Source organism: Protopterus annectens, chromosome 6.part0 (assembly GCF_019279795.1).
Source record: "Protopterus annectens isolate FY-2018-M chromosome 6.part0, PAN1.0, whole genome shotgun sequence".
NCBI classification, from domain to species: Eukaryota; Metazoa; Chordata; order Ceratodontiformes; family Protopteridae; genus Protopterus; species Protopterus annectens.
Window position 1 is genome coordinate 230,846,943 of NC_056737.1, and position 14,733 is coordinate 230,861,675.

The 14,733-nt window shown below is 38.2% G+C and overlaps 1 long non-coding RNA gene across 1 annotated transcript in view; it reads left to right on the forward strand.

The window, feature by feature from the left end:
• Positions 1-11,137, forward strand: part of LOC122804229 — a 40,422-nt gene extending 29,285 nt beyond the window's left edge. The window contains exon 3 of the long non-coding RNA XR_006365204.1: positions 10,936-11,137. This is a non-coding gene — a long non-coding RNA (uncharacterized LOC122804229). The remainder of the gene's footprint in view (positions 1-10,935) is intronic.
• The last annotated feature ends 3,596 nt before the right edge of the window (positions 11,138-14,733 follow it).

Here is a 14,733-nt window from a genome sequence, read left to right on the forward strand (position 1 = left end):
GATGTTAACACTGCAACAGCTGTTACCTATGCTAGGCAAAGATCACTGGATGGTGACTCTGGATCTCAAAGAGGCCTATCTTCACATTCCTATCAGGCCGGTTGCAGGAAATTCCTGAGATTTCGAATGGGAATTTGCATTATCAGTTCTCTGCATTGCCCTTTGGCTTGTCTACTGCCCAGGGTATTCACAAAAGTCCTGGCTCCAGTAATAGCTTTTCTCAGACTAACAGGAATTCAAATTTATCCTTATCTGGACGACTGTTTGATTCTGGCTCAAGGCAAGCACGAACTTCTTCAACATCTGCAGTATGTAATGACAGTTTTAAGATGCCTAGGGTATTCTGTGAGCGAAATAAAGTCCAGTCTAGTACCCTCACAAGAGATGTGTTTTCTGGGTGTAAGACTGAATACAGCTGCTCAGATGGCATTTCTTACCCCGGACAAACAAAGAAATCTTCACCTATACTTCCAACAGCTATCAGTAATGTCCAGGCTGACTGCAAGGACAGTCTTTCAAGCCTTGGGGTTCATGGCATCTTGCATTCTAGTACTTCCCAATGCCAAACTGCATATGAGGAAGCTACAGTGGTATCTCAAAAGCGTTTGGACTCAACACAGCCACGATTTGGACACTGTCATTCGGATTCTACCTTGCATTCAGAAAGAATTTCTGTGGTGGGCCCAGGAATGTCACCTAAACAAGGGGCTCTCTGTGACCCAACCAGAGGCAAGTCAGATATTGACGACAGACGCCTCGGAGTCAGCCTGGGGAGCTCATTTCAGAGGAAAATGGATTCAAGACCTTTGGCCCCCAAAGCTACTTCACTTGCATATCAACATGAAAGAGATGCTGGCAGTTCAATTTGCTTTGGAAGGATTCAAGAGCCTACTTCAACCAGGACTGGTGTTGATTCAAACAGACAACACAACTGTCATGTGGTACATCAACAAGCAAGGGGGAACTCATTCTTACCCTCTTTGCAGACAAGCAATGTTGTTATGGGAAACTGCTTTGAATCTGCACATCACTCTTCGAGCACAGTTTCTGCCAGGAGCAGAAAATTCTTTAGCAGATGTTCTGAGCAGACAGATTGTGGATCCTCACGAATGGAAATTGGACCCTCAGGTATTTCTTCAGTTGACCATGGCTTGGGGAACTCCAGACATAGATCTGTTCGCTTCTCCTCTGAATTTTCAACTGCCACTGTTTTGCACAAGGCTATTCCATCCAAAAGCCTGGAAAATAGATGCACTATCCTTCAGTTGGAGCAACCTTCACGTGTATGCTTTTCCTCCTTTGCCTCTTCTTCCAAAGGTGCTGTTGAAAGTCAGGAGGGACAAACCTTGCATGATCCTTATAGCACCGGATTGGCCTCGTCAGCATTGGTACCCTCTGTTGAGGAGCTTAATTCATGGAACACCTTGGCCATTACCACAGATTCCTCACTTATTGTCTCAGGAAAACAATCATTTTCTCAATGTCAGGGTGCAATCCCTACACCTGACAGCCTGGCATTCTGTTTTAGAGAAGGAGGACCTTCAGCTCCCTCAACAAGTTTTGGATGTTATTTTGGAAGCCAGGCGTCCTAGTACTCGAAAAGTTTATGCTGGTAAATGGAAGAGATTTTTTCTTTGGAGTTCAGCTAAAGGCTTTGATGTCAAATTGCCTAATTTGAGTTGTACCTTGCAATATTTGACTTTTTTATTGGACAAGGGTTTGTCCTTCTCTTCTGTAAAAGTGCATGCTGCAGCTATTTCTGCTCACTATGATTGTGACCCTCCTTTATTTTCACATCCATTGGTTAAACAGTTTCTTAGAGGGGCAAAGAATGTAAGACCCCCACGGAGGGCTCCTACTCCTACCTGGGATCTTAATTTTGTTTTGGAAAAGCTGACTCTGCCTCCTTTTGAACCTGCAGCTACAGCTGAATTGCAGTTGTTGTCTTGGAAGACTGCTTTTTTATTGGCTGTTACTTCTGCTAGACGGGTATCTGAATTACAGGCCCTCATGGCAGTGGAACCTTTTCTGATTTTTCACAATGACAGAGTTTCCTTACGTACTAATCCTACTTTTCTGCCTAAAGTGATTTATAATGTGGCATTGAACCAATCTATACATTTGCCTACTTTTTATGCTAACCCCCAAAATGAAGGGGAAAAAGTTTTGCATTCTTTGGATGTACATAGGCAGTTAAGGTATTATTTGAGCAGAACCAAAGAGTTCAGAAGATCTCAACAATTATTTGTTTAGTTTGCTTTGACTTCACGAGGGAAGGCTGTCTCAAAACAGACTATTTCCAAGTGGATTGGCCATTGTATTGCTTTTTGTTACTCTCATCATGGCAAGGATGTTCCAGTTGGGATCAGGCCTCATTCTACTAGGGCTATGGCCACCTCTACTGCTTTTTTGAGAGGGGTAGCTACTAAAGACATTCTAGAGGCAGCTACTTGGAGTTCTGTACATACCTTTACAAAGCATTATCATTTACCTCTTTATTCTAGGTCTAGGGCTGGGTTTGCCACTGCAATCTTACAGGGCATGTTAGCAGCCCCTAATGCTATTTAGTTGGCCAGCCTCCCTTTTTTCCGTTGCTCTGGGATTCTACCCATATGTAAGGACTGCAGCAGTGGGAGACGAAGAACATAGTACAGTTTTGTACCTACCATAAATGTAGATGTTCGAGGATCTCCATTGCTGCAGTCCAATTTTTCCTCCCTCCTTCCCCCCTTTTCTTTTTAGGTTGGGGTTTGGGTGGTGTTTTTTGCATTCTGACATCTGAGGCAAGAAAGACTGAGGTTATGGCGTCGGTCATGCGCATTTGTACTGGCACGTACTGACGTCAGTCTCGGGCGCCGATGACCGACGCCGGTTCTAGCCCTTTGGTATTCGGGCCGATTGTGGACAGCGGAATACCCATATGTAAGGACTGCAGCAATGGAGATCCTCGAACATCTACATTTATGGTAGGTACAAAACTGTACTTTTCGTGTGGTCCTTCTGCAACTCAGCTTTTAAAACAAATTGAAGAAAGAAAGAAGTTAATTCAGGGAGTGTTTAAGATTTTTCAAGACATCCTTTACAAATCTCCCAAATCCTCTTTTCCTTTTAAAAAACAAATACGCAACCCCTGCCAGATTAAGACAAACAGGGAACAAAAAAAAAAAAAAAGATGGCAGGAGGGAATTTTTTTCCCAAAAAAGGATCATTCTAGTACTTCAGAATGACTATACCAGCCTTTTATTCCCCGTGCCTTCTCTCTGTCACTATCTCTTGAAATCTGTCCCAGAAAGTGCCTCTATACATTCCCCTTTGGCAAGAGATTGTTTCAGACTCTTGGATGATAAAATTGGTTCAGGAGGGTTACGTTTGGCACTGGATACAAATACCTCCTTTCAGGGGAATTCCTCTCCATCCTTCAAACCAAACATATTTTTCCACAGGTGTGTCATCACTTAATCACTGTAGGAGTCATAGAATCAGTGCCTTCAGGTCAATAGGGCAAAGACTTCTATTCCTGAATCTTTCTGGTACCAGAGAAAGAGCTTTCTTGGAGACCAGTTCTAGATCTTTCCTTCTTAATCTGTACAGGAAAGTACCAAAATTTAGAATGCTGACCCTTCAGACTCTGTTGCCTGTCACCTACCCTTTGAGTGTCATGGTAACATCAGACCTAAAGATGTTTATCATTACATTCCTATAGCCACATGCTTCAAGAAATGTCTTTGATACTCTGTATTTTGGTCAATTATCAGTTGTCTGCATTAACCAATAGGTTATCTTTAGCTCCAAGGATATTTACAAAGTGTCTTGCTCAAGTGGTAACTCATTGCAGACTGCAGGGCATTCGCATATTTCCTTATTTAGTCAACTTACTTATCTTTACAGAGTCTTGTTCCATCTGTCAAGAGACCATAACACAAGTTTCATCTCTTCTTACCACTCTGGGATTCCAGATAAATGTTCAAAAATTTTCCTTGACTTCATCTTCTGATGTGTATATATTTTTATTAGTGTACTAGATATGTAGTCTATCATTTCTATACTTTTTAGATTGGTAGCCTCCCTCTTCTTTGTGACCAAGAAGGTCCTGAAGTATTATGGCACAGAGGCTGCTGTTTTCTTCACAGAGTACCTCAGAACACAACAGCCTGGGTGTAAGTGTGTGTGGGTGGTTGAGGGGGGGAAGTGAAAGCTTTAGGAAGACTGGCTAGCTGTTCTATCTTTGGCAGAATATAACCCATATAGTTAAGGCTACTGCAGCAGTAATTTAATCGAACATCTGTTGCTATGGTAAGTGCAGCTTAAACAACTGAACTTTGCTCAGCATTGTAATTTTCCAGATTTAATTACTTAATTTATGTCATTGTAAAATATTTTTCTTGGAATTTTAGTTGTCGTTCTAGTCCTGTAAAACCATATAAACTGTTTAGGCATGTAAAATGTATTTAACATGATTTTGCATGTCTCCAGAAAAACACGCACAGATGCTGAAATCACACTTCATTCAGGTCTTCGGTTTACCTCTCTTTTGGTCCAGATAATAACTCTCAGAATACAACTTCTGTTGAGTGTAAGAAAATATTTAATTATATGTGTATAGCAATTATTCATAAAGTGTTTTCCATTTAATTGTGTACCTGACACATTTGCATGTTTTAATTTGGACTTACAACCTCATTTCCCTAAGTTATAATCATTATTTCTGTAAATAAAATGTATAATAAAGACCACTGGAAAAAAAGAACAAACCAAAGACAGCTAAAGAAGGTAGATGGCATTTACAAATGGAGTGAACCCCAAATTATGCCTTAAGCTATACCCATATTCTGCTACTTCCACTAGGAATAAAGTAAGGGTGGTCAAATGGGAACCTGTTAATTATAATCTAATATTGCTTCCCTTCAGTCAGAGAAGAGTAATGGAAAAAACATTTCAAAAAGGGCTAAAATCCTGAGTATGGCATAGGTGATGTGAGTTCAAGTAGCATCTCAGCAGCTTGACAGAACTGGCAGGGAAGTTATGTGTGCCTATTCTGATTCATAGCTAGCCAAGTGCAATGCAAGATTTTGGAGTAAGCGGTAGAACATCCAGCCATGGGAGGCAGTGCACCAAGCAGCTGTAGGATGGAAGCCTTCATTAAGTAGGTGCACAGGAGTGTGCAGTTGTGTATGGGAAGGTATAGTGTCCCATCTAGGGATCCAAGTCACACATCTGTCCATCCAAGAAAGGTGCTAAGATATGTATAGAAACACTGTCACAGTCAGGATGCTGGCAAAGGCACAAACATCCCTCCTGGCTGCCTAAATGATGGCCCCTCCTGATGGCATTCACTTTTGTGGTTCTGGGGATGGCCTCTACCCTGAGGGAACAAACGAGTTCATGTCTGGTTGGGAGGAGGCTCAATGGTCAGCAGGGAGAGGGCAGAAAAGGACCCAAAGGTTAAGAAGTGCTTTTGGAATGGACTTTATGCATAATTGATCACTGAATACGATATTGAATCAATACATCAAAAATATAAATATATATATATATATTTTTTTTTTTTTGTCTTTTGTCTTGTGTACTATGCCTATGACAAAGGAAAGAAAGTTGAACAGTGTTTATATAACTGGACTGCAGTAGTATATATACAACAAAAGAAAATTACCAGTTGTTTTGTTCCCATATCCTTGGCTTGGAGTTAACAGAGAGACATTTTTGAAAAGTAAGAGCATGTCCAATTATAGAGCTAGTGTGATTTCATCACAGTTGAAACCTGGTACAAGGGGGTGTGGGTTGCAAATTTTACTTGAGCTACTTTTAGGCAATAGAAAAATGTAAGCTATTTTGATCAATAAAGAAATGTTCAGCCAAGGGGAAAATATTTGAAAAGTATTTTCTGAGGCTTATGATGTATTTAAGAAAGTTTGTTAATGCGTGGCATCCAGCATACATCTTGGAGATATCAAGGGTTTCATAGATAGAGGAGTCGACTTATTTATTTATTTTTTTGCTACTTTGCATGTTACCCTGCACATTATATACTGTGTACAGTATATTCCCTGCCTAGATCTTACATGGGGATGCAAGTTTCCATAAATCTCACTATCAGTGGGATGTTCCTTGTACATCGACTAAGACCTTATTTTTGTGTGTGCACATACATCTACTCCTTGGCCTCCACTAGTTGCTACTCCTGTAGTGAAGATACTTTTAATCCTCCCTCTGATATTACAGAACAGTCTATCAGCCATTTGTAACTCACCTTATCTACTAGCTTCTTCAGAACTGATCTTGCTAGTTCATGTTGTTCACTGTGTCATTGTTGGAAACAGAGTCTCTGTACCTGCAATGCCAGCTGCACATTTAATAAGCTGTTAGTAACTGTTCTTGATGGTTAGTTCATTGCTAATCTTAGCATAATTTTGAATACATACAGATAAAAAGTAAACCACAGTTTTGCAGAATGGATATGCTGCACGCATAACAAATGTGAATGCTTTTTATGTAAAGAGAAAATGATTATGGTTAATAATTCTGACATGGGATAGTGGCATCCTAGATAGGATCACAGTGGCTGCTCTTGAAATGGGAACATCAGTTCTGTTTAACTGACTTCCATGTTTAGTAGTAAAACAGCCATTAGCATTAGTGAGATTGTGGAACTGTGGGTAATTGTGGAGTAAGAAAGTTTCTTCTTATTCCCAAAGTTGTGCAGTCTTGATGTGAGTATATATAGAGATGCAGGGGTGTAGGAAGTAGTTACAGGTTTGCTTACCCCATGAAAAATACTCTGTTTTGTAATTCTGGTAAAGTCAAGAATGTGTATCATTAACTTAAGATTTTAGTGATTCCTGGTGTGATATTTGTGGGTAAGATGTGCAGCTATAGACCCATTTATAGGCACCTTGGCAAAGGAGTCACCACACTACATACTTGGATTAATATTCCATTACTGAAACCGCAGAAGTGCATGAGGGTTGGGGTTGAGGGTGCTGCACTCCTGTATGTGCTGCCCTTCGGATGAGACATTAAACCGAGTTCCCACATGTTTCAGTTGGTGGTCATTCAGATTAATGTAAAAAATAAATCCAACTGCTTTTATCAAACAAAGTGTTCGGGATTATATTTTATGTGTGTGTGTGTGTGTGTGTGTGTGTGTGTGTGTGTGTGTGTGTGTGTGTGTGCATATGTACATATATATATATATATATATATATATATCTATATGGATCTACCTGACAACACCGACGCACTATAGCACCAACAACAAAATCACCGACACCACATAACCGAAAGTTCACAAACACGAAACCTCACATGCCCGACACACCACAATCCCGACAATCAACAAACAAAACAAATCCCCTGTCCAAAAAGTACACACACAACACAAGCACACCAAAATCCTTACAAACCCACACTAAACCTTACATACACAACTATCTACAACCTTAACCCAAACCCTAACCCTAAGGTCCGTCACTATCGCACACTCACCTAACCCGCGCCCTAACCCTAACTCACTTAATCCACCCCTAACCCTAAAGACTATCACTATCATACACTCACCTAACCCGCCCCTAACCCTAAAGATTGTCACTATCGCACACTCACCTGACCCTGCGCCCTAACCCTAACTCAATTAACCCACCCCTAACCCTAAAGACTGTCACTATTGCACACTCACCTGACCCGTGCCCTAACCCTAACTCACTTAACCCACCCCTATCCCTAGAGTCCATCAATATCGCACAGTTACCTTACTCGCACCCTAACCCTAACGTCCGTCACTACCGCATACTTACACAGCCTTTTCACATGTCGGTGTTCTCAGCGTCGGAGTTTTCATCTGTCGGTCATCCCAGTTTTCGATCTTCTGGTGTCGGTCTTCTCATCGTCAGTGTTATCAGCTTTCGGCATTGTCAGGTAGACCCATATATAATATATATATATATATATATATATATATATATATATATATATATATATATATATATATATATATATATATATATATATATATATATATATATATATATATATATATATATATATATATAAAATATATATATATATATATATATATACGTGTGTGTGTGTATGTATGTACACTATTTACCATATCCATCCTAGTTACATAATTTTACATTTTTGTTATGAGTAATGCAACACAGTTTTTTACATACTACTTCAATTCCCATTTCCTTAATTTTCATTATTCCTTCCCAATGCTTTTTTCCACAGCCATTTTCTTATTTCTGCCAATACTTTTCATTTCTTCTGTTTTTGTTATAAAATACTGCTTTATACCTTCTTTTCCACAATACCCAGATTGCAACAAATACTATGTTATCTCATTTATCAATTTTGTCCTTTCTTCCTTTTTCAAATGTACCATACAGTATAATTTTTGTGTTCATTTCCTTGAAATCTTACCAACTATTTACATTTTAAAACTCTTCCCAAAAAAGCTTTTTCATTTTACATTCTAAAAAAAATCAGTGTTTTAGAATTTCCTCTCTTCTTTCTTCTTTTGTTTTATATTTCATATTTCCCTTAACAGATAACTTGTTTAAAAGCTTCAACATAAAAAGTCCCCAGCTTCATTGAAATCTTCAAACTTTTTCCATGTTTGCTTTATTACATTTCTAACACCATGTGATAAATCACAGTATGGATATAAAAAAAAAAAAACAGTCTTGCATAATTTTTTCATACTACGCATTCCTTTTCTCACAATATTAATTCATTTTTAATTTACATAACAGTACCTTATGTACACATTTCTTTCTTTTCATAATAATTTTTTTTATTCCTTGTTCAATTTTTTACTTGTTTCCATATTTTTTCATAAGTCTCTTGAAACAGTTTTCCCGCCATTTTAGTCTTCCTGTTTTTTCCACACTATTACTGAGACAAAATAGGTGCATTCATGCTCGAGAAGCAATAGGATTTCCCCCTTCTTCTTGTTTATTGTCTTGAACCATATATAAAACTGAAAATATTTCTAGCAAATTCCTTTTCCATTTTTCCTGGAAGCCTATAAACTCCCCCAACATAAGTATGTTTACCCAAAATGCACGTCTTTACATATCTGCCTTTTTATTATATGATAAATTAAAACTTTTCCACGTTGTATTTTTTATTTCTTCTAGTTTCACTCCCCACTGATTCATTATGTTTTCATATTCCCAATTTAACCCCTAATATATTAATTTCCTTCCTACTATAATAGATTCCATTCATCTTCATTTTACTGAACCCCTTACTTTTTCCTTTATTCAATCTTAAACAAAACTTTTTATTAACTTTTCAATTCTTATAATGCTTTCATTCATCCACCTTCTCTTTTTTGCTACAATTAACCAAATTATCTGCAAGAAACAGGCATACTGGTATCTCAGTTTCCTTTCCCAATATATTTTATATGTTTCTGACATAAAAGTTTGAATAATTGCATTTATTACTAGAACAAAAATATAGACATAAGTAAGGGACACCCTTGCCTAACTCTTCTCCTTACCCTGATCCCTTTTCCAATCCATCTACCATTATTTTCACCCATGAATTTTTGTAACAAATTTCTAGTTTCAGCTATTTTTTTTACTTATTCTGTATGCTTCCAAAATTTCATGCACCGCCTCATACTTATCAAATGCCTTCTCTGTATCACATGTAACCAATTTTGCCTCATTCTTTCTCTCAAAATCATACTTATTTCCTTTACTATTAACATTTTTGTCTGTCATATTTGTGTTTGCATAAATTGCAAATAATTTTACACGTTGTTCTCCTTTTTTTATATCACACGTCATCATCCTGCATAGATTCACAGATTCATGCTAGACTAACTGCGCTTGTGGGCCATTTTAAGTCTAGCCAGTTATGCCAAGTGAGAATCAAACCCTGCACCTTGTGTCTGTAAGGTAAACACCTTAACCATTAAGCCAACCTCCCTGGTATTCATATTGTAACATCTACTATTTTAATTTCTTATCAAAATCTCTATACCTGAACATTTTTTTTTTAATTTCCTACAGACCGCATAATACTGTTTCCCCTTAAGGTCTCAGTTCTATCCCTTTTCTCTTTTTTTAACACATAAAGATTTGAATAAACATATACATTTTGTTTTTGTACAATTCAGTTACTGTTAGCTCCCTGATATAATTTGTAATACTGTTCATATCTAACAGTTTGTATCTGTTCATCATCCCTTTCTTTTCTTCTTTTTTTTCATCTTTTTTCTTTTCCTCCTTCATACTCTTCCCCCTGTTGATTTTTCTTACGCTGTTCTTTTTCATCTCCTTTGTCAAAATCCCCTTTCTCTCCTTCCTCGCTTCATAGCAGTTGATACTTATTCTCTTTCCGAATAACAGCTTATTTTCCCAGTGTTTATCTCCATTTCTTTTCACATTATTATATGTTCATCATCTATATTTTCTTCCACAGAATTATCCGTTTCATCTTCGGTATTTTATTCAGACATTCCTTTGTCCTGTAACATAGGCCAGTCAAACCAAAAATGTCCTTTGCCATTACATTTCCTACACTTTAGGTCACAATTTTTAGCTGTATGTCTGCTCTCTCCACAGTCCTGTACTAAATGCCTTTCATTTATACAAAAGAAAAAAGGCCTTTAGCTTGCCCCAATATGTCACAGTCATCCTTTTTCCACTAACATTTACTACATGTTGAACATGTTGGGGGTGTATTGCACTTGTATTGTTTAAAGTTGCAGGTTTTACTTTTTTGATAAAACACATTGCATTAATCATGTTTAAAATTACAAGTATTACTTTGGTGATAAAAGTAGATCTCTTGCATTTCAGTAAAATATATTTTCTTTTGTTAAACACTTAATTTAGGAACTTAGAGTAGGGTTCTGCGAAGTCCAACTTCATTAATTCTGTTTTAAAATAATGACATTTTTTAATTATGTTTGTTCAGTTTGTAGGCAGATATTGTAAATGCAAAGTCATTCTGGACTACATGAAATTCAGGCCTTCCACAAAAATGGCAAATGGTTTCTCCTTTGCAGTTTGATGTATTTCCTGCAAAACCTTCATCCTTCTTCTTTTGCTTAAGGAAATCAGCCATAATCAAGGTTGAGCTGTAGATAGCCATTCCTTCAGTTATTCAGCTGGACAGTAGGAAGGTAAGGAGGCCATTTTTTATTTTGAAAACCACTTGAATTAAACACTGTATTCCTCACTGTATATTACATAGAGTTCATATTTTATTTATTTATTTATTAGTTTTCAGACAGTAGTAATGACTAGGGAGTTCCTGCCTGATTCTCATAAGCTCTATATTGTAAGGTATTTGAATATGTGTATCTGCAAGTGTGGTTTTTATTTGTGTTTGTACAGGTGTTTATGAGTTTGCATAAGTAAGGCCTTATGTCTCATGTACTTCATATCACACATTTCGTAGAAGTACTGTGCTATGACTAGGTGCTGTAACCTCACACAGCATGAGGCATATCTCACTACCTCTTTTGTATATATTATACTGTTACATACATGTGTACATGCCACATAGAGACAAAATATTTGTATCAGTCATGAGGTTCCATTAAATAAATTTATTGTTATTATAAAAGCTATCAAGTGCAGATGTAAAAACGACAATTATAGACATTTCCTCTATAAATTGAGGTAGTTTGTTCTAATAAAGTATGACTATGTTGGCAAAATGATTGGCTCCATTTCTTTGTGTATATGATAGAGATTTAATATGTAAAATTACCCCACAAGTCACATTTGCCAGAGTAAAGTTGTACTCCAAGACACTGTCTTAGGAATTTATCATTTACATCAAGAACAAAGTATCAAATTACTTCCTGTTCTGTAATATCTAAAGGAAAATAAGTCCAAAGGTTTTAATCTGGACTACTAGTGGTAAGAGGAAAGACCTTGTAGCCATTTGATGAAACAATACTGAATTTTTTGTTTTTTCTGAATTTCAGAAGTGAATGAGGGAGAAGGTAGATGTGGCCTTACTCTACTTTTAAAAATATAAGTCAGAATGTCAGAATGATAAGAATTTATACAGTAAAGGATATAACATACTATCCTTTTTACCTTGATGGGTAAATATGTTTACTAAACTTAAGTATGTCATCAATAAGTAATCCCAGATCGGCATATGCTTCAGCAGCTGTGAGAGTGTGTGTGTGTGTGTGTGTGTGTGTGTGTGTGTGTGTGTGTGTGTGTGTGTGTGTGTGTGTGTGTGTGTGTGTGTGTGTGTGTGTGTGTGTGTATCCATATGTATACATACACACACACACACACATATATATATATATATATTTGGGTTTACTATCAAAAGCTTGAAATGCACTTTGTCGAATGTCAGGTGATGGAAAGTACAGTTTCAAAGATGCACAATGCAGAACCAAATACAAAGAACCCATGCTAACGAATGTAAAGCATGAGTCGATAGTAAGTTCAGCATTATGAATGGAGATTGCGATACAGTGAGGATCAAGGAATTTACCCTTTTCCTCACTGTAGTGCAATCTCAGAGTTGGTATATATAATTTTCAGGGGTTTGGGGGGGACGCAGGTGGCTTGCCCCTTTGCAAAACGTAAACGTTAACACGGACTTTCGATTCTGAAAATTTGGAGATGAATGGGAACATTGTGGTTATCAGTTCCGACATTTAGTACAAAATGGTGAGTACATTTTTGGCTTTTTGGTTTGGCAGTATGAATAAACGCACAACTGCCATTCCGAATTTTGATAGTAAACCATATATTCGCATACGTGTGTGTGCATATTCCTCTATACTATATTATGAGAGGATCAGTAGGTCACATCTTGCTAACAGTGTAAGACATTTAATAAGGAAATTCTGCTTCCTAAAATGTCTAATCCTAGGGGCATTTATGGAGCCTGGAAAGCTCCTCATGCTATGACAGGAGATGTCTGCCATTTCCCATGACAGAAACCCTCTATGTCTGAAATTCAGGGTGTGAGAAAAAGCAGAACTAGTCCCTCGGGGCAAAGCATGCCACAAAATGCAAAAACATAGAAAAGTGATAAGGTTAGTGGAGAGAAAGCACAAGCAGCATTAGAGACCCAGTCAGTCTTGGGCATAGTGACACTATTCCTAGAGAGGAGCAACTGTGTCTACTCCTGTTCCATTTATACCTGTTGTGTCTGCATTCCAACCCATGATAAACTTTACACTCAAGTGCAGTATTAGAAAAATAACTTGGGCATTTCAGTCTGGTGTGTTTTGTATTACTTTAAGTAGGGTAGTTAATTTAACTCAGGGAAGGGTATTCTTTTCATATGTGAGTGTTGGTAAATGTTTCTGTTCTTTCTTACATGTATTGGGAGTAGTAGTTTATTTGTTAGTTATGTTTATTCCTCTACTTGTATATGTTGTTTCACTTTCCTTTGGAATCTCAAGAATTGGGCTGATGCACAAAATTACATTTAGGCTACTTGTGTGTAGTTCTAAATGACAATAAAGTTTACTTTGACTTTGACAGAGGCAGAGACAGTAAGATGGCTTCAGAACCTAGCCAGGAGTTTGTTAGTATCTCCATTAAAGCCAAATGCCAGTTTACAGATATTCACAAAGGTGATATCTTTTTTCAAGAATCTTCTGTTTCTGTGGCAGTAATTCCACTTTCTTCTCCATCTGGAACTTCTACTGTCCTGGTGGATCAGACTCTGGATCCAGGCTTGCCTCCAATATTAACTCTTATAGGTTCATAGGTTCATAGGTTCATACTAGGCTATCTGCCCTAGGGCATTTATAAGCCTAGCCAGAGTGTGTGTGGCTTTCACCACCCCTTAGGATGAGAATACTATACCCATTAGTTTGCTGTGCCTCTGTCCAGCAGTGATACAGAGATGATTCCCGGGGTAAACCTACGATCTCCCATCCACTCGTCAAGATTTCTCTTGAACAGAGTCAGTGAGGGGCTCTGCCTCACATGGACTGGGATTCTGTTCCATAGTGTAGGGAGTCTCTGGGTGATGAATCTGTCCCTCCAGCACGTCCTGTTTATATCCGTGTTGAGGTTTAAGTCTCTTGCTCTCGTGGCTCTGGTGGATTTGGATTTTTTGAGGTGGAGCATGTCCATTAATTCCGGGTTGGACATGGCCTTGTATGTCAGGCACAGATCACCTCTGAGCAGACGGTATGCGACTGAATAGAGCTGGAGTTTCTTCAGTCGGGCATCGTATGACATATGTTTGAGCCTTTATCCTTTTGGTGAGGAACTTTTGGGGTCTTTCCAACTGCTGCAGGTGTCGGGTAAGGTACATTCCGAATGGGGCGTTGTACTCAATCATTGGTCTGATAAGTGAAGAGTACAGGGGTACAATGACCTCTCCTGATCTGGATGTGAATCCCTTCATGATCAGGTGGGCAATGTAGAAGGTCTTCCTAACCACTTTGGCAATGTGAGTGTCAAAAGAGAGGTTACTGTCAACTTGGGTCCCCAGGTCCCTGATAACTTCTTCCGTGTTTAATGGATTACCACCTATGTGGTAATTAGGGGTTACCTTGTTTTTCCCAAAGGGTATGACTATACATTTTTTGGCATTTAGCTTAAGGCCATGGCTCTGGCACCAGTTATCCATTTGTATGAGACCTTTCTGGAGGATGTCTGTGTCTGATGGAGTGTCAATTATGGTGCCCAGTTTGCAGTCATCTGCAAATTTTGTCAGCCACAATCCCCCTATGTTTGCCTGCACTTCAGAAAAATAAATGCCGAACAAGAG